We start from the raw sequence: 24,881 nt of genomic DNA on the forward strand, positions 1-24,881 counted from the left end.
GCACGCAGAGCGTCTCGTGACGGGATCACGGCGGGGGGGGGGGGGGGGAGAGGGAGGGGGGGGCGAGCCAACTCCCTCAGTTTTACTGTTTTTTTACTTTTTATGGCTAGGGTTCAAGGCTGTCGCCGCACGCTCCCTCCGGAGTTTTTTTTTTTTGTTCCTTCATGCGGGTTTGTAGGCATGAGCCAGAACAGAAGGCGCTGCGGAAAGCGTTGTGCAGACGACGCGACGCCAAGGCTACGCCCAACCTTCTCCCGTCAGTCAGAACGATGCACCATTGGAGTGCCTTTAGCGAAAGTAGCCCCCCTTGACGTCAGCGGGGTGCAGAGTAGTGGGCCGGGCCCGTTTTTGAAGGAAGGAAAGAACGAACGGGCTTTGATTTGAATTTTCGCAGCTTTTCGGGGCGCGCATGGCTCTAGTATTTTGCAGAGGTTATCTTCGATGCCTCATCTATGCAGTGGGCTTGTTTTTCAAAAATGTCCGGACCCTGGTCAGTGGCCCTTTAAGGATTTCGATGGCATCAGTATAGCACTAAGCTGTAGCTTGAAGCCCGGCGATGGCGGCTTCAGCTTCTCCAGAAAGCAGCGACTTTAGGGAGTTAAAGCGGTCAACGGGGGAGAGGTCCGGATTCGTATGAATAGCTGGCTCAAACTGCTGCCAGAACGCGTCTGCCAATTTTTCCTTCTTCCGCCGAATTTCGAAAGTTCCAATTTCGGAAGTTTTATCTTGCGATGTGCGGAAGTCGTTGAGGTGGTCGCTGATTCCTTCCGGCTGCCAGGATTTGTCTTGAGTTTTAATCTGCAGATGCTAACGGCAATCTTGTCCGTATACTCAAGGACCTGTTCAAACTCAGCGTCTGCGTCTTCATCTTTGATATGTGGCTCGATCGCGGAGTCCACATCGTTGAGCTGCCGTCGTTGCACCAATTGTAAGCGCTCGAGAAGAACGCTCACCTTTTCGATGTCGGGTGCTGTCTCGGCGGCCAAGATGTCGTCGGCTTCTTTAGTTAGACGCGTCGCTGATGCTCTGACAGCCTTCCTCTTCTTCTTCAGCACCTACATCTTGTCGTTGTCGTTGGGGTCCGGTCGATCTAAGAAATCCGTTCCCGGGTTTCGGCACCAGAACTTTGTTGTAACTATGCGTAGCTGCCGCTATTCGTTGGTCTAATCATGAATGATCAGACTTGATCCTGTCGATTAAAACTTAACTCGTTGAATTTATTTACATGTTAAGTACAAATAATCAATAGCAAGAAACTGCTCATCTCCCGGAACGCTCGAGCAGCCAGCGAAGCAAACTGCTCGTCGTTCGGCGTCCGGAGTACAACTGGCTCTCCCCACGCTGTCCAAAGCTCCTTCCAACCGCGGCACCTTTGGGGGGGGGGGGGGGGGGGGCATCGGCGCCCGCGCTCACACAAAGAGCTTCCGCTTTGGGTGAGCCGGCACGGCTCCTAACTGATTACTTCGGAAGACCAGAGCGCGAGCCTCCAAACGCCCCCCCAGGCGCTCCCCGGGCCAGAAGGACATGTGGCGGAAAACGACAAGTGGCAGATGGCACACACAAAAAAGAACACTAATGGGCGGTAGGGTGAGCCCGTCCTTGACCGTCGCGCCGGAAGGTCGCAACAATGCCAGGGTTCCAGACAGATGCAGCGTATTCTAACTTGGATCGTACCAATGTTTTATAAAGATAATTTTATTGAACTAGATGAACGTGAGAAATTTCTGCGGAGATACCCAAGAACGCCATCAGCGTTATTTATTATGTATTCAACGCGAGTTTTTCAGGGCAGGTTACAAGAAGCGTAAACACACAGGTATTCATAAGACGACACGGTTTCTAGAGACACGTTGTTATGAAAAGTAGACGGGGCATTGGAGAGACGAGAAATGCGTACATGCTTACATTTATTGATGTTTAGTTGCATGTTCCGAATATAACCCCAGTAAAGAACTTTGTTAATATAAGATTGGAGACAACAGACATCATTATCATCTTTTTTTTTCGAGGTAAATAACACAATCATCGGCAAAAAGATCAACTGAAGAAGACATTTTAGCCTGTAAATTATTTATATAGATGAGAAAGAGTAGGAGACCAAGAACAGACCCCTGGGGCACGCCGGAACGGACAGGCAAAGAATGCGAGTTTATATTATTCTGTGCTACGAATTGTGAACGGTTAGAAAGAAAGCACTGTAGCTATGCAAGTACATTAGGGTCTATATTAAGATTGCTTAATTTAAGAGAGAGAAAGTCTTGAGAAACCGTGTCAGACGCTTTCGAAAAGTCCAAAAATATGCAGTCTGCCTGAAACCCGTGGCCAAGGATGCAGTAAAGGTCATGTGTGCAATATATTAATTGAGTTTCGCATGAAAAAGACTTACGTAAACCATGCAGGGAAATGCTGAAAAAAGAGTTAGATTCTAAAAAGGAGATAATATGAGAGTATATGACCATTTCCATGATCTTGCACGGAATACTATTGAGTGATATAGGTGAAAGTTATCAGGATAATATTTATTTCTGGACTTATGGAGTGGAATCACCTTGCCAATTTTCCAGTCATTGGGAATAAAACCTGTTCCAAGAGACTGTTCAAACAGTTTAGGAAGAATTATTAAACAATAATACTTTGTATTAATTAAAAACTTGGAATTAATGTTGTCAATACCGCAGGAAGAGGAAACAAGATTTTCGATGATGCACCGGATGCCTGACGCGTCGAATATAAGTGGATCCATAGGGAGAGCATCAAAAACAGGGCACATGCGATGAACACGAGAAACATTGGTAGAAAACGCCGCAGCAAATATGCTATTTAGAACAGAAGCACATTCGTTCGGATGAAAAGCAACACCGTCAGAAGATGTAAGTAGTATTACGGAAAGATCTTTCTTGTTGACTACCTTCCAAAATTATTCAGGATTATTGACCAGCATGGCAGGCAGAGCGTGGTTAAAAAATGTGTCCTTTGCGTTTTTTTTTTTTTTTGCGCAGCTTTGTACTCTACAGCCGCGGAAAAGTAGGCCTCCCATCGCTGTTTAGAATCAAATAACTTCGCAGAGCGGAACAAGCGCTTCTTTTTATTGGCGGTCTTTTTAAAAGATTATTAAACCAAGGGTATTCTCTGTCGCACTTCAAAGATCATAATGGCACAAAAGCGTTAATGAGATGTTCGACGATATCCTTAAACAACTCCCAGTTAGTGTAAACAGAACGCTGGTAAGTAAGCCTGGTAAGCAATCTTCCAGAAAACGAGCTAGCTCGAAATTAATGGCGTTAAAGTCAGCCCGTTTATAATCTCTAATGTGTTTAGTCTGGCTGACGTGGTTATACACAGGAATATGTACATCAAAATGGAGCAAAGAATGATCACTGAGACCAGGTAGGTAAAAATTCGAAGGGATATTAAGATCAGGCACGACAGTTAGAACAAGACCTAAAACATTAGATGCGGATAAAGTAGTTCGAGTAGGTTTAGAGACTAACTGCGAATGGTTGAAATCCATACAAGTCGACAAAAACTTTGTACACTCTATAGACAAAGAGCTGAGATAAGGTGATCTATCAGTCCTCACGGTACCAGGGTAATTAAAGTCGCCAGATAAGACAATAGGTATACTCGGAAATACAATATTAAGAACTCCCGCTTCCGCGCCTCGCGGCCACCAGAATCCGCGCGCACTGCGTCATGTATAGCGCTCTTTCGTCACCAGCGGAATGTCATCATTAGTTCGCTGCGCCGTCGACGCACACCGCTTTAGGAGGCGTTGGCTCCGCCCCCTGGGGAATTCCCACGCGCGTCGGCGGTGGGCGGACGGGCCGAGTGCGTGGAGCCGGCGGACCGACATTTGAGCGTGCAAAGAGTGACGAGAGGAGAGGGGAAGGCGCGAACACGCGGAAATTCACATTTTCACGACAAATAACTCAACTTCCACAAAACGCATAAAAAAAATTTTGCTGGAGGATATTTGTGACGCTGCGCCCTTTAGCATCCTAGGCATATCGCATATTTGTTGAGACCCCCTTTCACAGCCCCTTTAACTGGAAATGTGCGAAGTGTATACAATGCGGCAAATCCGACGCGCACTGCACATCCGCGGATCGGCACAGAATGCCCCGCCTGCCGAAAGAAGGCACCTCAGAAATTTCCAAATGGCTGCTGGACACAGCCTTCAGCTGCTCTTGGATTATTTTTTTTTTAAGTTTTAGGGCTGCGTCTCCAGTAGGAACAAAGCGCCACCGGAATGTGAGAGAAGCCATTCCGTCCGTATGAATCCACGGCCAACTATGGGCCGGCAGACTGGCGAAACAGGGTGCCTCCCCCCCCCCCCCCTCCCCCACCTCCCGGGAACTAAAGACATAGCTCGAAGAGTATAAGGGGACATTAAACATAACTATCGCTTCAACAATAAAAAAATAACACCTGGCCAAAATCTCAACACCGGGAACGGCCTAAGAGTAGAAGAGCGAAGAGGGAGTGCGGAGGACGCAACAAGGTCGAAGAGAGGAACATCGGCAGGAACCAGGGAAGATATCTGGCAAAATGGACGTGGAAAAATCCACTCAGTGCCCTACTTTCCCCTATTATGGTTGTGTTTCATAAACCTGTACAAATCTTTGCGATTATTGGGGCTTGATAGAAAACTGTTCAAATTCACATTGTACTCCCCCTTCGCCTTACCAATGTTTATTTTAGATGAAGCCGCGAAAAATTTGTAATTTAACTGATTCTGCGGGCAGTGGTTATGAGAGAGGATCTTTCAGGCACCTTTTCTAAGTCGATATGCTCTCCTTACACTCTTCATTCCACCACGTGGAGGGACGTTTGTTTTTGACGGTAGATTGCACCGTGAACACGGAACGTTCAGTGGCACCTAACATGGAACAAAAAACTTGAAGACCGCGATCCAAGTTCTGAGATGATGCAATGAAGGATAAAGAGGAATGCACAAGCCTTTCTTAAGAGTCCTTGGTTAACGAATTTCCGTGGATAAGCAGTTGCCCTAAGAGAACAAGATACTATGGTGAATGTTGTCGGAAAGTGATCACTGGAAGTGGCGCAAGGTGTCATTCCAACCTTCGTCTTCTTCCTCCTCCGTCTTTTCCCTTCCTTCCTTGAAGGCCAATATCCTATCGGCGCTTTCAGACAAGTACGGGGAAATGTGTTAGAGCGGGCGAGTTGGTACGACTTTTTCTGAATAACAGCGCGAACTTGGACGAGGACATTCTTCATGTCATTCCAAACTGGTAAAACGTTCCGTATCTAAGTTATGCCTCATCAATGCACTAAGTAAATCTTGCATACACTCATTACAAGACAGTTTCAACCACCAAACCCATCGTCTCTTGACGGATGGTTATCCCAAACATCTGCTTATATCTATTTCAGAATCTATTCTTCGAAATTTGAACAAAAAAGAAAAGCCGGCTGATTCCGTTAACCAGAAAAAAGAAAAGACCACTGTGGTCCCCTACATTCGTCGTTTCGCACACAGGCTGAAAAAGATTGGTAAACGCGCAGAAGTGAGGGTTGTTTTCTCGGCTCCCGATAAGCGAGACAAGATTTGCAAAAAAAGTTAACTCCCAATACGTTGCACGAGAATGTACTACTAATCACGAGAACCGTTTCGTGGCTTGCCAAGAGGGTGTCGTCTATGTGATTCCACTTTCTTGCGGCAAGCAATATGTTGGCCAGACGGGCATATGCCTAAACGAACGGCTAAAAGAACACAACAACAACGTGCATTACACCGTGAAAGGTCATCTAGGCATTCACTGCAGAGATTGTGAGAGCGGAAATTGCCAGCCGGAGTTCGAGAAAACAAAGGGGATAAGTAAACACAAAAATCATCTAACGCGTGAGATCATTGAAGCGGAACAAATCATCCGGTCAGCAGAGTCTTGTGTCAGCAGCCCCTCTTTGGCACTTTCATCTAAACAATCTTACTTTTTATCGATATACAAGTGATATATCGTATGGCTCCTTCATGACTGAGTATGTATGAATGATGAGTATGTATGATTGAGTGTGTTGTTTTCCTTTATTGTTTCGTGGCCACCCATTTATTTTCACTGTCCAAGCAATAAAATTTTCAGTTGCAAGTCAGCGCCCGTCCATGCGTCTTTCTTCTGTCCTCGTCCAAGTTCGCGCTGTTATTCAGGGAAATGTGTATTTGGCAAATAAGGCATGCCTTTCTCGGAAAACATTTAACGCGCTCGTGACCACTTTCCAGCGGAAATTTTACTCCGGCTCTTGCCAGGAACTGTCCCGGAAACACGCGGCAGCATCCAGGTTTTGAAACGACTCATTAACAACATAGAACAAATCACCAAGTTTTGTCTCCCATGCTCTCTCCGAGTTCTTTTCTCGTTTCTCTTCTATTGTAGGCAAAAATCAGCTTTCTGCTTCGTTTCTAGAGAGAGGCGCGTAGTACGTCAGATGCATATATACGCGTCATTAGATTGGCCGAATTTTCTCTATGTGTTTTCTCATTTATTTCAATAGTATACCAACTCAAGAACGAAGCGCTTAATGTGCCTCCAAGAAGGATCTGAAATGAGCCAGCAAGTGGTGTCGAGCTGTTGTCGCACGTCGCGATTAATCCGCTTATTACGTGCTCAATCCCCTCACACCTGCAAGACCTAGTGAAGACACGTAAGCCGGTGCACGGGTATTAAGCACGTATATGCGTCATGACAATCGGCAGGAGCTATTGGCTGGAGGGCCTCCTTTGAGGATCATTCGCCGCATCGTTCTTGAGTCGTATCCGGCGACAGCTAGCGTATTTACGGCACCGCTTGCGTCCGGTCGCCAGTGTGATCACGTTACAACCGTAGCTTTGGTTTACGCTTTAATTTTGTAGCGACAGCTACAAAATTACAGCTACAGCCACCCTGACCGTCAGCCGAGGTCAGGGTGGCTGCCCGCTAAGCCGTGGCACCACCACTCCGCAAGCTGTGCGCATGCGCGGAATGACGTCAGAGCACGCACCTGGTGTGCGCGCCGTGCGCCTACATTACGCCAGCATTTCGAGCCTTCAGCGTGGCGGCACCATGGCAACCGTGGCGGCGCCGTGGCTGGTCAAGTGGTTGGCATGAGGTGCGGAGGAGCTGCCGGCGACGCGGCGCAACGGCGAAACCGAGTGGGGGAAGAGTGGAGAGGGGAGGGGCGGAGAGAGTGAATCCACGTCCAGGGACGAAGATGAAGAAGGAACGCCCAGCGAGACGCAGCGGCGAAAGACTGACTTTGCAATTCGACTGAGCGAGTTCCACTCGGCCAGCTGTAGCTATCGCGTCACTCCGGGTTTAACCAGAGCTCAACCACAGCCACTTTTTGTCCTCAAGTTTGAACCAACAACGCCAGTAACGAAGGATGAAGTAAAGAAAGCCTTAGGAACAATACAAAGGGGGAAAGCAGCTGATCAGTAAAGCAGCAGATCAAGTAACAGCAAATTTGTTGAAGGACGGAGGAGAGATTGTGCAAGAAAAACTAGCCACCCTGTATACGCAATGCTTTGTGACCTCGAGAGTGCCAGAAGCTTGGAAGAACGCTAACATTATCTTAATTCATAAAAAAGGAGACGTCAAGGACATGAAAAATTACAGACCGATCAGCTTACTGTCCGTCGCCTACAAGGTATTTACTAAGGTAATCGCTAATAGAGTCAGGACTACCTTAGACTTCAGTCAAACAAAGGATCAGGCAGGCTTTCGTAAAGGATACTCGACAATAAATCAATCAGGTGATAGAGAAATGCCCAGAATATAACCAACCCCCCATATATAGCCTTCATTGATTACGCGAAAGCATTTGACTGAGTGTAAACTTCAGCTGTCATGCAGGCATTGCGGAATCAGGGTGTGGGAGAGTGTTACGTGAATATATTGGAAGATATTTATAACAATTGCACAGCTACTATAGTTCTCCATAAAATCAGCAATAAAATTCCAATACGGAAAGGTGTAAGGCAGGGAGACACGATCTCGCCAATGCTCTTCACCGTCTGCTTACAGGAGGTATTACGGGGCCTGAAATGGGAAGAATTGGGGATAAGAGTTAATGGAGAATTACTGAGTAATTTGCGATTCGCTGACGACATTGCCTTGCTAAGCCACTCAGGACAAGAACTATAAAGAATGATCAATGAGTTCGACAGGCAGAGCAGAACAGTGGGGCTAAAAATTAACATGCAGAAAACCAAAGTAATGTTCAACAACCTAGCAAGGGAACAGCAGTTCGCAGTTGGTAGCGAGGTGCTGGAAGTAGTAAGAGAATATGTCTACTTAGGGCAGGTAGTGACTGCAGATCCGGATCATGAGAGGGAAATAACCAGACGAATAAGGATGGGGTGGATCGCATATGGCAGGTTCTCTCAGGTCATGAATGGCAGGTTGCCAATATCCCGCAAGAGGAAAGTATACAACCGCTGTATCTTACCGGTACTCACCTATGGGGCAGAAACGTGGAGGCCAACAAAGAGGTCAAGTAAACTCTAGTTTGGGCGAGTTGGTTCATGTTGAAAGAAAAACTGCTATTGGCGCAAGAAACGGGGACACAGAAGGCACACAAAACGTCAGTCCTGTCTTTTGTGTGCCTTCTGTGTCCCCGTTTCTTGCGCCATTACCAGATTTTCTTTTAACAAACAGGGTTCAGCTTAAATTAAGGACAACGCAGCGTGCTATGGAAAGAAAAATGATAGGTGTAACGTTAAGAGATCGGAACAGGGCGGAGTGGGTGAGTGAAGAAACGCGGATTAATGATATCCTATAGTTGAAATCAAGAGGAAGAAATGGGCTTGGGCAGGGTATGTAATGCGAAGGCAAGATAACCGCTGGTCCTTAAGGGTAACGGAGTGGATTCCAAGAGAAGGCAAACGTAGCAAGGGTCGGCAGAAAGTTAGGGGGCCGGGTGAGTTTAAGAAGTTTGCGGGGATACAGTGGCCGACACTGGCAAAGGACAGGGTTAATTGGAGAGACATGGGAGAGGCCTTTGCCCTGCAGTGGGTGTAGTCTGTAGTCAGGCTGCTGATGATGATGATGATAATGAACAAACAAACCCGTAGAAATAGGCTGCTCAAGTATACTTTTTAGCGTGAATACATGCATCCATACCCTACGCGCAAAAAAAAAAAAACATTTCGAACAATTAGGAATGATAAAATAGATGGCAAGTGCAAGTTCAGCGTTCTTGTCTTATTTATTTATTCAATACGACTGACGTCAAACACCGCACCCGCTGCGGTGGAACAACAGGTATGGCCTTTTTGCCGTTCCGAGCAACAGGCCGTCGGTTATATTCAAGGCGTTTTTTTTTCTGTGCCTGCCCCTGCGCAACGTTGATTTGTCACAAAAAGAGTTGGAGGGAGATGAAAGAAGAAATTCTCCGCAAGCAGACATCCTCCACCGTCATCCCTAGCGGCGAAATTGGTGTCCTACGAAAAATTAACTGTGAAAATTACCAGCTGTCCACCCTGCAGCCTCTGCCTTGTGCTGAGGCGTCGGTGCGGCTGCTTGTGCTTCTGAGGTATATTTGAGAAATAGCTGCGCACGCGCTGCAAACACACATGAAGTAAGTTCTAATTCTTGTCTCCCAAACAGACCCTGAACACCACTCCGAAAGTGCATTCGGCAGTGACGGAAGAGATGCTAGACTCCTCCTCTTACACAATCACTCCGAGGGCCATCACTCTCAGAAGCTCACTCATAACGCTATCTCTTTCAAAACAAAGCGCGCCTTCGCCACGTCGCGCCATCTGCTCTCCTGCAACGTAACCACTGCACTCCCACTGATCTACTTTAAACTGTCGAGTTTTTGCAAGAAGTCCGCTGTAGAAAAGTTGTCACTACTTTTAAGCATAAGTATTTTTTTTTCTTATAAAGCAAACCCCTCCTGCTCTAGTTATTCATAATGCTTTGGGGTCGGCAACGACCGTGCCTTCGTTATGGCGCCTGCACAGCGTATTGATGGTACCGACATCAGAAGGACAAGTAACATCGGGTTATAATTGCTGTTCATGATTCTTTACTGCAATGCGCGGCATCAACTTGGCTGATGAACTGCGGCATTTCTCCTCTCCTTTTTAAGAGAAAAGAAAACGCCCGGAGATGGCGCGACGCTCAGAAATGTTTCGAGTGCCTCTAGTGCCTTCCTATGCGCACCGGCACGAGTTTCTCTCTCTGTTCTCCTTTCTTTGCATTTGAATGCACCCAGAAAAGGAGATTGACGTCGATAAAAACACGCTTTCCCCATTCAGAAGTGTTGCTTTTGAACAGAAAATGTAAATAACAGCTTTTTTTTTCAACATTTCCGAACTTGCGGAACTGGTCCAAACAAGTTCAACAGTCTAAATGACATTGCAAGTAGCAGCACACTGATGGGTTATTTTTTTTGTAAAGGGCATACCTTATATTCATGCATATTCTCTAGCTGAAGATGGCGAGGTGTCCCTCACTTCCTTGAAGCCAGAAGTGTGGAGGGACGACCTCGAATCAGAGGTAAAAGTCCACTCACGTTATAGCGTGGATGACAAGGTAACGAGGAAGGTGCGTTAGGCGGCACCAAAAAACAAGTTGCTCACGCAATACATGCTGCTTACTAAATAAAATCACTGCTTGACCAGCCCACAAATGGCTTCTGGCCAGTGACGATGGCCGGCAGCACGACAGCAAAGGACACAGGCACCAGGAAACCGTTTATTGCACACAAGAAGCACTCAGTGAATGCCTTCAGAAATGGTTCTCAATAGAAAGTGAACAAAAATGAAAGGAACAGACATAGACGAAGCACAAGAGCGAACCTTCTAGGTGATCATTTTTGCATGCGCTTTTAACTAAGCCACTTCAAGGCACAGTTCATAACAAAAGACTAAACTAAACAACTGTGCTCTGTGCGTTGCACGAAGGCGTTTGTCATTTCTGATCCGAGCTCGTTTCAGAGCTCTTCGGATTTTCCCATTTTTCATTTTTTTTTCAGTATTCCAACAAGAGTTTTGTGAGAAGATGAATTCTCTTCGTGAGAATAGCGTTCTCCTTCTCCGCTTCTCTCAGCTTGGCTTTGTACTCATTCGACGCGTCGAGGCCAACCTCCGGCGTGTTCCCTTGCTCTTCACCTTGCGACCTGTCCTGACGTGATGTGCTCTGCTGATACGGCTCAGGCCACAGCAGTGTGCCGCGCGTCAGTTCGGCCAAATTCTGAGTGACTCGGAATGCAGGTTCTTCAATCGGCTGCAGGCCATTCTCCCTCATGACATCGTCTCGTCTAAGCAGGTGTCCACGAAGGGCATGGTTTTGTTCCTGTAGCTGAAACATTTCCCTCCTCAAATCTCGTACCTCCCTCATTTGGTCTGCTGACCACCCCCCAAATTGTCCCTGCGATCATAAAGAGCTTGCAGAGTGGTCGAAGCATTGATCATCGTTCCCTCATTTTCCATCTGCCCCTGTGGGATCATCACTGGTGGGAAGACAGTCTGTAGACTCGGCACCCCGTCCTTCAAGGAGCTACTCTCGAGCCCCACAATTTTGCTGCTGCTGCGTCGAGAAGAGGATGAGCATGAGCCAACGAAACTGAACTTCACTGGCCCGCGAGACGGCTTCTGCGGCTCAGAGTCAATACTGCTCCCTCCGCACGCATGGGTTTTACTTCTGCCGCGCTGATCCCGCGATGGCCTGGACCGTCTCCACTGCCGCTCTTTCGGACGTGCACCTGTTTCTGCGCCAAATGCTACTGCGGCCGTGCTGGTAGATGGGGTCGACCTCGTTACCGTTACTTGATCATCAGAAGCTGCCATACCTATGTCAGGGGGAACTGCAGTCTCATTATCATCACAGGTCTTCCTAGTTGTCGTCATCTCACCAGAGGAACCCTTGGTCTCTATGCCAGATTGAAATGTGGTTTCAGTGGTGTCACATGCCTTCGTTCTTTGCTTTAGTTGACCAGATGAGGCAGTATTGTCTACGACAGTAGGGATTTCATCGTCGCATTGCGTTTGTTGACCAGAAACCTTATTGTCTACGTCGGTAGGAATTTTGTCGTTCAGGTTATCCGGTCTCTCCATTCTTTTACTTGCCGAGAAGTCGTCAGGAAGTGTCGCGAGAGGTCTTCTATCTTCTGCGGCCGACCTGTGAGAAAAGTGACGACACCGGTGTGAGACAAAGCTACAGCGTTTTCCACACAGACAATACAAACGCACGCATATCGATATGTATATCAGCGGATTATGGGTCTTTCGACATGGCGACGGTAAGGAAGATATGTACAGATGAGTATACAAAATTGGCCACGCCCTTTCGAGAAAGCACGGCGCCACCATAGGCAGCCGAGTTGCTTAGTGCCGTGGACTATTCCCAAGTGCGTCCTTTCGTGTTGTCACCATTCCAAAATAATTCGCATCCACTAACAGGCAGCTTGACCACAGTGAGTCACAAGCCGCGGTGGCGCATTGGCCATGGAATTAGTCTGCGATAACGAATTTAGGCCACCAGAGCGCATCTAAGCCTCCTTTCGACGCAGGCGAAATGCTAACACCTCCGTCAACTTTGCGATGTCACCGCACGTTAAAAAAACCACCAGCTTTGGGACCTTCAACATTGCACTAGACGCCATCATAGTGCGAGAAGCAAAAATATGCCTCGAGCAAAGTTGCTGGAGTGTTGATAGAATTAATCGCCGAGTGCGTCTTATCGCGGTCCGCCCGCCGCACTACCGGTAGCTAACGACCATCGCGTCAAGGGCGCCGGCCACATTCACTCCCTTTCTGCTACATAGCAGAACGCCTCAGCCATTGCGGTGTGCCCACAGGATAAGACGTGAAAAGAGCTGACATTCCAGGGGTGTCCTGAAAACGCGTTTAGCCGCCCTACTCTCGAGGGGCGTTGCAGCATTCATGCGCTTGCGGATGCCGTATGCCAACGGTGGGATTCAATGCTGCAGTGAGCGGGCCGAACTGCCCCCAAAGAGGACAAATTCATTAGAAAATAATTATGTCCCACAGCGCAACCTCTTGCTAATGACTTGTTCCTCGATACTCCGGCACGGTACCCAACAAGTGCGTTTTCTTCATAGATTTCACTTGTTACACCCATAAGCACTATCTTCATAGCGTGCAACGGAATCGAACATGATTTACTAGAAATCGACCGTAGCCAACAAAATCTTATTGTTTAAAAGCCTAGTATCACACGTGAATGAGTGGCGAATATCAATGGAAGACCATGGCCGAAGAACCTGAGTGAGGTGTGACATTTTTTCCAGAGAATTCTCAGCCTAGAGGAGCCCGCGCACACATCGTCAGCAGACACATGGGAAGAGTTTACGGTGTGCAAAAAAATGAATGCGGTCCGTGCCTTCGAAAACGCGGTCGTCAGCTACTGAGAGAGCGAAGCGTGCAAGATTACTTTCCCGCAGTGTAAGCGCTGGCAGTGAGCTGGCGCAGCAACCGTGACGGCTACTGCGGCGTCATCTGGTGTCACTCAGTTTGAGCAGAGAGTATAGCTTGAACAGAAGAGGACGACTGCGGAAAGACGAGATCTAGAAGTGGCGTACATATGCCCGAACAGAAGTCATGATGCCAGGCCAATGGGCCAATAGACGTCACCACGGTGTTTCTCGCACTCACTGGTGTGGTTGACTATTTTCTCATCGACTGTACACATTAGTGCCAGACAGAGAAGAGACACACAGAGAAGCAGACAGGGAGAAACAAAGCGATATTGAGGCAGCCAAGCACAGTAAGAGATAAGAAAAAGTGACAGAAAGAGAGAGACAGCGAGGAACACAGGGAGAAAGAGTAGCAGACAGAGGCAGACAGACGAACGTTCATATCCACATTCCGCATATTGGCATATAGAAGCCACACGATATTGATAGGATGAATGCAACCAGCGGCTTGCGAAGTCTAGTGTCATCTTTGTGCGTGCAGTGTAAGACCGCTAAGGATGCCTTTTGCTGCAGGTGCCACCTCTCACCCCATTACCAGCCACAAAGGCGGCACTCTTGCATGCAGGACCGCGCTTAGAACAGAGGTCAGTACCAATGATCGTGCAATCCGCTCTTTGTTTTTTTTGGTGGGAGGTTATGGGACTCGCTTTATTTTGAGGTACATATAATAGCGCAGTGAGTGAGAAAGCTTGCTAGTAGTGCGCCGGCTGCGTCAAGACCAATTTCAGTCCGTTACCAACGATATACTAGTCATGACTGTTTTAAAAAAGAATAATTCGGCTGTTAATACTATGGCCGCGGGTTCCATACCGGCCGTACTGGCGGTAATTAGATGCAGGTGGAATACAAAAACGCTCGAGTGCTGTATAATGTGAATGCACTTTGAAGACTCCCAGGTGGTGAAAATAAAATCCGGAGCCTTTCACTGTGGCGCACCTCATACCCATGTGTCACTTTGGAACATGAAACGTCACAATTTACGATTTTGAATCGTCATGTGGATGGGTGGCACCCTTTGTTGTACACACAGTCACAATTAAAGGCTTTCTAGCGCTCTAGCACGAAAACCCCCACCTCAGACTTCGCCTACACTTCTCCCAAGTCACTGGCAGGTAGCCCACCTGCCAGCAGTCTTCATGGCCAGCTGTGCACAACACTCTATGGCCGCGAGTGGGTTTCGAACCCGCGGCGGCGCGAGCAGATCAGCTTCGCTGGCCACTGCATCGGACCACTACGTCGTCGCCGCAACCGGACATCCTGCGTCTCAGTCTCTGTGCTTTGAATGTCGCCGTCTTCATCGACTTAATCCGCGAGCAATGGATCAACAACACACCGCTATCTCACTGGTCCCTTACACCGGGCCTCGAAACGAAACCGAACAGAAAATCGAAGTGCGAACGCACCTGACCCTCGAAATAAACCGTCACTGTTTTTTTTTCAACAAAGATAAAAAAACATTTGACAACGCACGAAAACAACTTTTCTATAACAATCTTCACCAAGTGAAAATAAAGTCACCAAAGCACGAGAGGGCTAAGTGAACCAACGCACTTCCGGCATCAATCGAGAACAACGCGGTGCTGAGGTTCGGCTTCTCTACCAAGCTTCGATGATATGCAGATACGTGATCTTGCTTGGCATACTCAGCGAACGGCTTTCCTTCTGAAATATTTCTGCGTACCACACGACATAGCGTGCACAATTAATATCGAGTAAACAGTCGCACCAAACCTCGCGCATAACGCGGCCAGCTCAAGCTTGTGGGAATCTGGCTTTCCGCCGTCGCCTTTGCGCGGCTGTGCCGGCCGCCCGCGTTGTTTCTCCTCTTTCCCTTGCTCCCGCCTCAGGCGGTGGAGAGGCGGCTGGGTGACTAATCACTGTCATTTAGCCACAGCTCCGCCCCGGCTCCCCAAGGGCCTTTGCCATTGGCGCCTTTTGGCGGGAATCCGGGGGACCCGTTTTGGCGGCCGCGGATCCCGCGACCGTCCGAGCGGGGCCCAGAGAGAGAGATCCCTCCGAGACAGCGTAAGGTGCGTACGTTACTGTTTGTCCGTGCCGGCTTTGCCGCTCGGACCAGTGCTTACTCGAGCTCGCCCGCACGTGTCCTCTGACCTGCAGCGGCTCGAGCCTGTGCAGCGGGGTCCAGCGACCTCTGACAGGCGTACCTTGCGTTGATTGCCCACTCTCTCTCGCAACCGGCCCAACGGTCGACACGAGAGAGAGATCACAGCACTGCCGCGGGGACATTCTCCTGCAGCGGCGTGCTAGCGGTGCGCATTACTCGAGTCGCTTCGTGCGCGCAGCGGAGCCTTGCTCCTCGCGCGCCCCCGGGACGGGGTGACTATTGAGTGTGTGTGTATCAGCTGGAGGACGATGTGAATAAACGTCTCCTTTGTGAACTTGGAGGCTTATTTCTTTGCGGCGAATCGCTCTCCTCCCAGCGGAGGTTGAGTGCGCTGCATCGGTGTCCCAGTGTGTGTGTGGTGACGGCTGATCGGGGCCCTTGGCTCGCGCGAAGCTCGAACCCGCGGTGGGTGGTGGCCTGTGTCCACGTAGAAACCCACAAGCTTCGACACCTTAATTCCCAATTTCATATTTTAAAAGCATCGATATTGCGAGTTTCTTCTCACGTAACGCACGGAAACATATATACAAACCTTTGCTTATCTTGAGCGCCGCGGACCAAGCGCAACCGCGGAGCGTAACTCTGGTTTGGTTTGGTTTTGGTTTACTGAGATTTAGCGTCTCAAAGCGACTAAGGCTATGAGGCACGCCGTAGTGAAGGGCTCCAGAAATTTCGACCTCCTGGGGTTTTCTAACCTACACTGATATCACACAGTACACAAACCTCTAGTATTTCGCCTCCATCGAAATTCGACCGTCGCGGCCGGGATCGAACCCCCGTCTTTCGGGTCAGCAGCCGAGCGCCGCAACCACTGAGCCACTACGGCGGCCTGACAGGCCGAACGTATGGCATAGCGGCATAGGTAAAACCACGAATCGGTCGTAGAAGTGTCTAAGAAGCGCAAACTTAAGCCAATGGCAAAGGCAGGGAAATTAAAAAAAAATATGTATAAGTTCCAACCGACCGATCAAAAACTACTCGACAGCGCGAGCAAACGCTCCAGGCTGGGCTGTGAACACGACCGCATGTGATGGATTTCAAGGAAATAAACCGAAGATGCAAGAACGTGGCCGATGAAAGGTCAAGGTAATGACTCAACGAGCAGTAACAGAGCTCGTGTGGACGCTAAATGCCTGACATGTGCCGAGATGGAGACGAAAAGCACGCAGAATTACACGGAGTGAAACTCTGTACAGGCAGGCGTGAGGAGCATCAGTCTCCTTTCGAAGGCAGGCGACCGCTAGCTACTAGAACACAAAGCCCCCCGCAGTGCGAATGGTCAGCTAACTGCCAGGGGCGAAAATGCGACGTGTTTCCGGCAGATTCAGACGGAGCAGGAAATACGTTTGGGCTACGCGAAAGAATCGAGCGCGGGACAGCAGTGCCGCAAGTAGTCCGCGACTGAAAATAAATGACACCCAGCGAATACGCAACCGTGGCTCGGAAAAACCGGTGCATCTGCGATGAGGTCGACGGAACACCACACCAGGTCTTGCACCACACAACGGGAGACAGCTTTTGACACGCGAAGAACAGAAGAAAGCTTCCATCGGCTAAACCACTCGCTTGTTTACGATGAACTTTGACACCTATGTGGCATTTGGCGGTCCGTTTTTCTTTTATATTGCGGCACGTTTTGTTTTATATTACGGCTGGATGGGGAACTCGCCCGATTTTCTGAGAAATGCGCAAATCGTATGCGATAGGCCTGCGCACAAAAAAAAAATGCAATGTATTTTCAGCGCCATCTCTCGACGACACATTGACACAAATATTCGACGCGAGACACAAAAATGATGGCTGCTCCAAATTTCCCAATGGCGAGAGATGGCGCTTCTGGGACACCTGTTACGCAACCATCCTTCCTTGGCCCGGCAGCGCCGTTTACGAGACGTACTTCCGATTAACATTTATAGGGCAAGTAGTCGCCCTAAACGCAGTGTAAAAGAAACCGGACTGCGAATATCTACACCAAACGTTACACGCAATTTCCAACGGCGCACAGATCGTGCAGATTCCCGTGCTAGTCCGAGAGATTGCATCATGGCCACCGTTTGTGGCTATTATGTCAGCAATGGCTACCACTGCTGTTCCCGGCGCTATTGCAAACAACTTTTCCTGGTGCGACGGTTACTTACACTCCAACAAAAATGGCACCGCACAATAAAGGAATCAAGTTGACCGGTGATAAGTGCATGTATATGTTGAGTCATCTTGCAAAAATAAACTGCTCTAGGGCACTTTACTCTGAGCCCGTTAGGCCTAGACTGATCATGTCCTCGTCACTACGCCGTGGTCACGACAGGTTGTACCATGCTGTACCGACACTGCAAGCTAGGTAACCGGAGCTGCAGACGCGACGACCATTATTTCTTTTCACTGCTATCGACAGAGCACAGTCACTCACCTGATTCAAAGAACGACACTTACTCGAAAAGAATTCAACAGCCTGCACGTGAGAATCCGCCGAATTCGCTGCGATCACACCGTACCTCATTAAGGGATTGGATTGGATTTGACGCTTTCCCGACATCTTCCTCGCTTTCACCCTGAGCGCGCTTGTTTAAATTCTCAAGATGCCCCAACGCTACGAAAACTGTGGTAAACAAGGCCTATGCTCTTTTTCTGTAAATAAAAACACACCAGAACCGATATTTAGCACAAACAAATGTGGTACCGCTCACATCGCCGAGCAGGAGTAAAATTTGAAGGCCCGGGCCGTAAAAATGCAATTTAACAAAACTTTCTAAATATTCACTTCCCAGTCTGCTTCATTAAAGGCAGGCCAGCACATCTTAGCAGACAATGTTAAAGTACGAAATTTAATTCACAAGCCACTACATCGTTGAGACGGTGCGATAAATGGGATTGTTTGATTGATAGACTGATTATTTATTTTTTAATTAACTAAATATATTATTTACTTATTTATTTATTCGTGTGCCACGTCAGATATAGAGCCAACAACGTCAAGGCACCAAATCTACTCGGAGTCGACCAATGAAGCAGCAGTTATGCGCGCAGCTTTTCAGCAAAATTTATTCTAATACGCGTGGGACGCAACTTACGATTGCAGTGAACAGCTGGTTTATGGAAACGCAAACGACAGGAGCGCTAGTGGCCCCACTCCGCGCGACTGCAACGGTGGAGTTGCTTGTTCTGCTTGTTCAGGAACACTGGCCTGAAATAAGCTTTGTTTTGATAATTGCTAAACACTGAGCGAAATGCCCCAGGTGCGACATTCTGAGGTCCTAGCCGCATCGGAGGTGCTCTCAGGGCTTCCGGTTCCAACGGAGGTTGCAAACAGCAAGCATACACGGCCTCGCATCGCCGTGGTCCGTTGAGCTTAGTCATAAGCACAGGTCTGAACACTGTCTGTTCATCCAGTTGAAGGTACTACACAGCGCTCGTACTTTGCGGCTGGCCTTTGCGGTACGTGAAATGCAGACGTAGATGGATTTCGGCTAGGGTGGCAGCGCCTATCATAAAAATGGCTAAAGAATCTCGCAGCCTACATCAAACAGTAGCCATTTGGTTCCTGGGGCTTTTCCTCCCATTCCGTTCCTCGCTTTGCAACATTCGAGGGATCATGGCATCACTCACGCTCAGACATTCGCGGATAAATTTCACGCAATTAATTTAGCACAACTACCGTAGCTTCCGCGCCGATCATCGCTCACTCAGTCTTCTTCTGCAACCTATCCTCTTATTCTTCGGTAAAAGCTACGCGTGATAAAAGCTGAGTACAAGCTAGAAGAAATAGTGGCAAGTTCTTGAGTACGTGGTAACATTCATCCCGCTAATGAAGAGCTTTCCGTAATGACTCAAGACTACTATACAAACACCTGAAGGAAAAAGTCACACTCCTTGTACGTACCTCCCCTACTTACAAATGTCTGCAAACTTCACGCTATTCCAACAGTGCTGCGTACTTCGGTAGCAGAATTCGCTGCCCGCGCACCTCACGCAAGTTAGAAATCGAAACGAAATTTCCTCGCGAGCAACACACACCAAGAGCACAATCAAGAAGCGTCAGGGTAACCGCCGGACGATGAACAATAATCTTCGCCGCGAAGCAAAGTTAGTGGGTCATTGGTTGCTGCATCGCCAACAGCGGAGCGCACATCACAACGCAACCGGAGGAGATATAGGGCACACACACACGGCCGCCCTTTAGACACACACACTGCTTCTAGCATCGGCCGTTTCCAAATTGGTTAAATTTCAAACTGTGCCCGTTGGCTCCAGATTGGCCGAAAGGTGTCACGAGACATTGACGAAGCGAAGGCGGAGTGAAGGAGGGGGGGATGGGGGAAAGAGAAGGTTTTCTCCTTTCCTCTGCGCTGAAAAGCTCGCGCTACAAAAAAAAAAGAGCACAAAACCAACTAACGGTTCAAACACAGACCCGTTGCCCTTTTCGCCGCGCTGCTTGAGCTTGAGCTGGCTGAGACGCGTTTAGCCGTACGAATCCGTTCCGCGCACGGATTTGTTTTCACTGTATGCCAGAGAAAAGTATTATGCGTTGGGGGACCGTAGTTGACGTGTGCGACAACACGCTAAAACACGAAAGGCATGGAACCGCCATCGGAACTATACCATTTCTCAAGCAAGTAGAACGCGGAGAAGCGAAGCGCGGATCGCAGCAGTCCGCAGAGGCGCTAAGCATTGCGGTGTGATGTCTGGGGTTTCGCGTCACGAAGCTGCTCATGTGCTATGACGGACGCCGTAGTGGAGGGCTCCGGATTAATGCGGAGCACCTGGGGTTCTGTGCCGTGCACTGACGTCGCACTCTTTGCTCAGCACAGGGACGGCCTTTGCATTGCACCGCCACGAAAGCGCGGCCGCCGAGGCCGAAATTCGATCTCGTGCTAAGCAGCCGAGCGTTGTAACCATGAGTCAACACGTTGGGGCTTAAGCGTTGCAACTATGCTTGCCTTTGCGGTCGTATCAGCCGTTCTTTCATCCGCATCGGTTAAAACTCTGAGGCCGACACGAAGACAGGCCTAGATTCCCTCAATAAAAACGGATTTGGAAGGGATGGACGAGATTTTTTTTTCTTTTCATGCGTGCGAAGACGACGTTTACAACTGTTTGACATGTAAGCTTAAATGAATCGAACAGCGTCGCACGGCACCAGTTTCGAGTTTTGCTGCAGTGCGGGCCAGTCTTAGAGCTATCGCGGTGTCTGGACCTGCGTTTTGAGAGAGTACGCGATACTTTATGCGGCGTCTGCTGATTTATCTGGCCTCTGCTTTGGGTGGCACTTCCTTCGAGGCTCTTCATGAACGCTGATCTGTGCGTAATGTTGTTCCGCTCGGGATATGTTATGAAAGCTATTCAAGTCTGTTCGTGCGTACTTTGAAACCGAAAGAGCAATTTATTTAAAAGAATTGTTTGCGTTTCATACTAGGCTCTTCTCCTCCCTGTACGCGCACAAAAACTTCGGCAAGTTTTTGTAGTCTTAATGTCTGAGGCCTCTACTCTCTTTAATTTGATGCTATAAAAATCATGTCTTATACGCTGCTTTTTTGTTCACTGGGCACCTGGTGCAATATTGCTCACTATAAAAAAAACATAATGTCGCTTGGTGAGCCCAGAAGGAAGAGTCGCGCATATGTTCATGAAGCGCTCCCTTGTCGTGTCGCGGTGCCTCTAATTAAAACTTTATATTTATAGCATCTCCACCATCAGCGAAAAGGGTCATTCCGTCTTTTAGAGGTGCCATAGCTGGCCCGCTACTGGGCTGCAAAGCGAACTATGCATGGCTTGAGGAATTTTTACCAAGGGTCTACGTCATATTCCCTCCAGTATAAAGGAGTATTACATTATTACATTAGCTCACTAATACAGTAGTTCATACGCTAATACAAACGCTGTGGCAAGCGCACGAAAGAGAAGCACGCACTGCAGCAGACGGCCCCGCAGACGACACACCGGCCGGCTCCGGCGTCCGCCAGCGCCACCGTGTAATTGTCGTCTGCTGCTGTGCGCAGTTCGTGTATTGTGGTCTTGGAGGACGATATCATAGGTGAAGTGCGAATACAAAAAACTGCTTTGAAAACTTTTGCTTCCATGTATTCCTATGGGTGCTAAATCAACCCCCCCCCCCCCCCCAAAAAAAAAAAAAAAATTAGGATCCGTCTGCCGCGAACTTCCCGTTTTTTTGTTTTTTTTTTGTAAACACATATCTGAGACATAAGCAAGAAGCGGTGGCGCTGCTGTCGCCGGCCGTGATGACTGGGGTGGTTGAAACTTGTGGGTGGAAAGTAGGATCAGCGCCCACAGGAATACATGGGAGAAACAATTTTGAAAGCAGTTTTCTGATTTCACCGCGCACCTGTGGTGTCATCCCTTCGTGAAAAACAACCAAGTTCATCGTATAACAGAATATGAAAGTACGAAACGTCATCTCGCAGACGATATATTTCTAAACCATCGCATTACACGCGCATGGGGGTTATTCCCGGCGTGGGTATGGTACGGGGTAGGGAGCGCGGCCCATTGAAACACAAATAAGCAAATCTTTCTGATATATCTTTTTTTTATTTTGACAGAGTACGGCTGGAGGCGGCTGTGTGCTGACGGTTGGCGAGTGCTTTGAAAAAGTATAGTGTGGGAAAGTATGCTGCGTTATTTCGAAGCTATATTTTTAAAACGCAACGACCAAAGTGTGTTGCCAAGCCGGACATGCCCCAAAACCCGCTCTATCCGCTCGAGGTTTTCGCGAATCGCGCAAGCTTCTCGTGTAGTCCGACACGCCGTCGCGTGCGCAGCATTTGCTCATTGGGTAAAACACGGGGCACTCGCAGGCGCTCCATTTCGACCAAAAAACTCCCGGTCAACATGGCCTCTCCTGTACAGGAGTGCTCTTCCTGCTGGTCGTGCGCACGCCCAGAGAAGAGCACGGCACCAAGAACGACCCGGAGACTGGCCTTAAAAGAAGCACCTTTATGATATTCTGTTCGTCTGCCTGATAAAAATGGTCTATGGACAGTCTATAGACTTCTTATAGACTCTCTTGCTTTCCTATAGATATTCCTAAAGATACAATCCATAGACTGTCTAATGAGAAAAATCTACGAACTGTGTGTGGCCATAAATCTATAGATTGTCTGTAGACTGTCGATAGCATTTGTATTACCGATAGATTGTTCTCTACAGTTTGTCTATAGAGAGTCTATAGACTTTGTTTACAGGAGTCTATATATAGACAGCCTTTAGGCTGTGTAAAAAAAATTTTGCGAGGGTGGACTTAATGCACAGTGTGTGAACCTAGCGTGTGGGAACATTTTCCATGTTGTAGTATAGTTAGACGTGGAGTACGAGGACAGCGCTCGTCGTTTATGGCTGTGGAAACAGATGGTACGTACAGTACGCATGGCCCTTTTTATTTTATGTCATTGTGCAGCATGTCCAAGTGACCGGCGGCCGCTGACATCAGCACGTACAGTGCGCACGCTTCGTTCGTGCAAAACACCGTTAAGCGGTTCACAATACGGTAGCACAAGTGCGTAGTCATATGGTTCTTTTCGTATGAAGGGGCTGTCAATAAAACCGCGGTATTCCTGCAGGATCTCACAGGACGCCGCTTCACGAATAGCCCCCGGCAAGAACTATTTAATGCATTTTGCATAGCCTTAGTTATCTGTGGTCAAAAGTTTTATATCAGTGTCTTCGCGCGTTTCCCTCTCCTCTGCACGCTCAAAGGTCGGCGTTCCTTCGCCGATCTCATCCACTAGGCCCACCGCCGGCTGCCGACCTGCACTGTGCCACTGCACACAGCATATATGTGCACTGTGGCCATACGTGCAGATTTTTCCCGTCGATATGCTGTTTCCTTTGCCACCTATACGTGTAACATCTGTGGGAACAAAATGCCGGAAGAAGCTGCTTGTGCATATACAGGGTGTCCCAGCTAACTTGGACCAAGATTTACAAAAAAACTAAGCGTTCTTCAGAATTGAAATCACATGGATGTTGTTAGGGTTTATCTCAAGTTACACCACAATTTTTTTTGCTCCTCCTATTTGAATAATTAGTCGAGACATATAAATTAACTTTCTAAATATATCTTGAAACGTTCAGGCGTCAACAGGAAAGTTGTGGAGCACCACAAATATTGTCCAACTCAGACACTTCCAACGAGATAGACTTAGCGTGGCCGTTTTTATCCGGGAAAAATAAAAGCCCGCGGAGTTTAAAAATACCACGTGACAGCACGCTCCGTGGGCCCGGATGCGCCGCAATTACAGCGCTCTCATCCGTGCTTTGCAAAAACCATCACTAGCTTCACGCCTTTCAGGCTGCCCAAGACAGAGCTTCGCGTTGTGCTTGGTTCCAAGATAAGCGCCAGTGGGTTCGGGCGGCAGCTAAAAGAAAGCACGCCTCCCGTTTATGCGGCGATAACTGCACTCTCACGTTAGCAGAATGCATGCGGAGGAACGATGACAATCTCATGAATTCGAATTTGGGAGCAAGATTTCAACAAGCAAGGACGCATATAACAAGCCTGATAAGGTCGTGTGAATTACGCTGAAAAACGGGAGCCGCGCTTTCTTTCAATTGCCGCCCGAATCCACTGGCGCTTATCTTGGAACCAAGCACAACGCGAAGCTCTGTCTTGGGCAGCACGAAAGGCGCGAAGGGAGTGAAGTTTTTTACAAAGCACGGATGAGAGCACTGTAATCGCGGCGAATCCGGGCGCACGGAGCGCGCTGTCACGTGGTATTTTTTAAACTCCGCGGGCTTTCATTTTTCCCGAATAAAAACGCTAAGTCTATCTCGTTGGAAGTGCCTGGGTTGGACAATATTTGTGGAGCTCCACAACTTTCCTATTGACGCCTGAACGTTTCAAGATATATTTAAAAAGTTAATTTTTTTATCTCGACTAATTTTCAAATAGGGGGAGAGAAAAAAATCGTGGTGTAACTTCAGATAAACCCTAAGAACATCCACCTGATTTCAGTTCTGAAGAACGCTTAGATTGTTTATAAATCTTGGTCCAAGTTAGCTGGGACACCCTGTATATCTCACACAAATGCAGGCGTGCTTTAAGGCTGCTCGAACTTCGGAGTAAATGTTCGAAATTTAGGGCCGGAATGAACCGTGAACGTTGGAGCGCGTGGTTCTTAGTACAGCCAGCGCCGTCTAGCAGTGCCTGCGTTAAGCTGCTGACATGTGTGCTGTGTCCGTGGGTTACCGTCCAGTCTTCTCGTGCGCGGCCGTCGCCCGGCTCATCATCTCGGCTTTTAATCCAGAGCTCGCCGTATCCACGGGTCGGGTGAGCGGAATGGATGCTGTTTTCGTTCATTTCGAT

At 48.4% G+C, this 24,881-nt stretch overlaps 1 long non-coding RNA gene across 1 annotated transcript; it reads right to left on the reverse strand.

Annotated features, from left to right (window-relative positions):
- Positions 1-10,683: 10,683 nt before the first annotated feature.
- On the reverse strand, positions 10,684-18,067 carry LOC149353814 (uncharacterized). Its single transcript, XR_016289603.1, has 2 exons — positions 17,996-18,067; positions 10,684-12,122 (listed from the first exon to the last, which is right to left on the reverse strand). It is a non-coding gene; the product is annotated as an uncharacterized LOC149353814 (long non-coding RNA).
- Positions 18,068-24,881: the final 6,814 nt, after the last annotated feature.

The sequence above is a fragment of the Amblyomma mixtum genome, chromosome 3 (assembly GCF_055824585.1).
Source record: "Amblyomma mixtum isolate Tamu chromosome 3, ASM5582458v1, whole genome shotgun sequence".
Taxonomy (NCBI): Eukaryota; Metazoa; Arthropoda; class Arachnida; order Ixodida; family Ixodidae; genus Amblyomma; species Amblyomma mixtum.